The 2,841-nt window shown below is 38.1% G+C and overlaps 1 long non-coding RNA gene across 2 annotated transcripts; it reads right to left on the bottom strand.

Annotated features, from left to right (window-relative positions):
• Positions 1 to 284: 284 nt before the first annotated feature.
• On the bottom strand, positions 285 to 2,367 carry LOC124193061. Of its 2 annotated transcripts, XR_006873993.1 has the most exons (4): positions 2,261 to 2,367; positions 1,317 to 2,179; positions 426 to 1,246; positions 285 to 324 (listed from the first exon to the last, which is right to left on the bottom strand). It is a non-coding gene; the product is annotated as an uncharacterized LOC124193061 (long non-coding RNA). The 2 variants fall into 2 exon arrangements; XR_006873992.1 differs by lacking the exon at positions 285 to 324 and having other exon boundaries at positions 347 to 1,246; positions 2,261 to 2,366.
• Positions 2,368 to 2,841: the final 474 nt, after the last annotated feature.

Below are 2,841 nucleotides of genomic sequence, written 5' to 3'. Positions count from 1 at the left end.
TTGAAAGTGAATAAACCTTAATTGAATTTATACTCTTATTTCCTCTGTGTAGTTTTGGATTTAGGAGTTAACGAGCTAGGACAGAAAAATAAGCCAGCCTCTCATCAAAAGATAAGAATAAGCTTTTAGCCATTCTACGCTTGGAGTAAAACTTGTCAATTTAAAAACAGGAAATACTTTTTTCAAGACACTATCAGTGTGCTTACCTAAAATATTAGAACGTGAAATCTGTACGAGTTCAAGAAGCAGATGAATCTCAAATATTTATGAAACTCACCTTTTTGTGGTTATTTCTCAACTTTGATATCCAAACACTGCACAAACCTACAAAAAGTAAAAGCTGAAATGAAAATTCAAACGTCTGTATAAAAAAAAACGAAGACGATACAAAACAAATGTAGAGTAGTATTAAATAAAAGAATTACGGCACTTATCCGGCGATTACAGCTGAAGAAGATAGTCGGTCAGTTCTTCGGCATCCGGTGGGTTGGCGTTAAGTAGTTGACACACATTTTGCAATGTCTCTACGTCGTACATTGCGGCCAATTTACCAAGTTGATGGCCACCGTCAGTCGTTTTCAAAGATCCAGTGTAAAGGAAATTTAGAAAATTCTTGACAATCTCGACATCGAATTCTGCTTCGAATAGAACAATAGGCTTTTCTGTGTAGCTGATCTTGCTTAGAGACACATTCAGGACAGGACTCCGGGCGCATAGGATAACTCGGTGGGCTTCCATCACTTTTACAGTCCCGACAATAATTTCGACATCTGTCAATTTTTGGTTTGTTGCTGCCATCCAAAAATCTGTCGGCCACGCGTCGTCCATCATCTCGTAGTTATAGTTGCCAATCGTACACATTGTTTTGATGTCGAGGTTGAAGTGAATGAATTTTGAGGTGAGAGAAGTGAATTATACCAGATGTTGAAGCGTAAAAGTACTTTTGCGTTTTCTTTCGATTTCTTCGCTTCCAACTTAACCATGATAAGTCGGTTATTCTTCAGTTGGCAATAAATATCAACTTTCAAGCGCATTCAAGCCGAATTTTCGGTGCTTGGCGCATGTAAAATGAATCCCGGGTTTACTGATACAGCTTTCACCGAAATTCCCAGTGATGTAAGCGAAAAACAATTCTTCTTTTTTATATTCCATTATACACTTAGGTATTCTGGATTCAGTAAACCGCAATGCGCATCTAAAAGTGGGCGTGGTTCGATCAAAAATTATTTCGGTATCTTTCTCCGGCCTAAGGCCTATGAAAAAAATGAAAAAATAAATTAAAATACACGAAACAAAATAAATAAAATAAACATTACATAATTTTGGAAGAAGAATTTGGTGCTTCAACTCCGTTATTTAAAATGTCCATGACTTTTGCCATCTGCATGGCCTCAATTTTCTTCAGTTCAACTTGGCATAAACCAGACAGAGCCAGCAGCCCGTACTTGTTGGCTAATTTGAGCAATTATTCATCTGCCAATGTTCCTATCGGTCCTCCCGTGTAAACGTAGTACAGAAACTTGGCCACTGTTGAAGGATCCACGCCATCCAACCGGACCTGATGAGGACCGTCTTTTCCCGGTTGTTCTTTCATGAATTTGACTGCAAACACTCAACTGCGGGCAGCAAGAATGGCTTTATGAACGGGAAATGTTTTGTCTTTCACAATCACTTCTACGTCCGCCAGATGTTTTTGATTTGTTATGGCATTCCAAAATTGCTCCTTGGAAAGGCGATCGCATAGTTTGTAGGAATAGCCATAGGTCGAACAGCAGGGGATGACTCCTTCAAGGACAATTCGAAACGAAAACATCCAATTTCCAACAATCTTTTTGCCAAGTCGAGTTTTGAATAGTTGCAGACTTCCTCCATCGCCGATATTCTCCTTTTTCATTTGCTCCATCGTTACTGGCTATGTTGTGCCACCATCTTGAATTTGGTACGTTACGTCTTCTACTTTCAGTCCAATTTTGCTGAGATTAATCATTAATGCCCACGAAAAACAAAATGGCCGATACGGCGTGGTTCTTCAAACCCACACGGAACACTTTCTCGCCACGAAACAAAATCATTTTCGACGCCATTGTTACCGGTTCTTCCTCGACATTTTCCAGAATCCACTCGTACGGCAAAATCATCTTCGGAGTACCAAACAAATTGGATGCCATGTTTCCCAAAACTGACGAAAAAATATCGAAAACCGCATTGTCGCATTGTTAATTCTAACGGAATTTGTTTTAAAATTATTTGATCGACTCACCATAAATAAAGAAGTAACTAGAATCTCAAAAAAATAATTGTTGGACGTTAAACTTGAAACGAACTGCAGACTCGACCAGTCGCTGTTCAACAAGAAACTGAAAAATAAATTTTAGAGCAACCGGTGGCCAAGCGAGAGAAAGGGTTAAGAAAATTTAAGAGGGGTAGGGGTGACAAAGCCACCACGTGGTTTGGGTGAGACCTTGGGATGCCCAGACAGATTATCTTTACCCTTCCTTTTCTTCTAAAACAAACTTGAAATAAAAACAAAAGAAACTAAAATAATAAAATAAAAATGGAAAGAGTTAAAAAATACCAAATATGCAAATATTTGCATGAATTTCTGTATTTTAAAGACGTAGATAATAAACGCCGAATGTTTCAAATACACAATAAAAGTGAATTAATTACAATAATTGTAGAAGATAGTCGGTCAGTTTTTCTGCATCCGTTGGGCTGGCATCAAGTAATTGACACACATTTTTCAAAGTCTTCACTTGATACATTGTGGCCAATTTACTAAGTTGTTGGACTTTGTCAGTCGTCTTTAAAGAACCGGTGTAAAGGAAATTTAGAAAATGC

The sequence above is a fragment of the Daphnia pulex genome, chromosome 4 (assembly GCF_021134715.1).
Source record: "Daphnia pulex isolate KAP4 chromosome 4, ASM2113471v1".
NCBI classification, from domain to species: Eukaryota; Metazoa; Arthropoda; class Branchiopoda; order Diplostraca; family Daphniidae; genus Daphnia; species Daphnia pulex.
The sequence above is the reverse complement of the archived record's forward strand: the minus strand, read 5'-3'. Positions and strand labels throughout refer to the sequence as shown.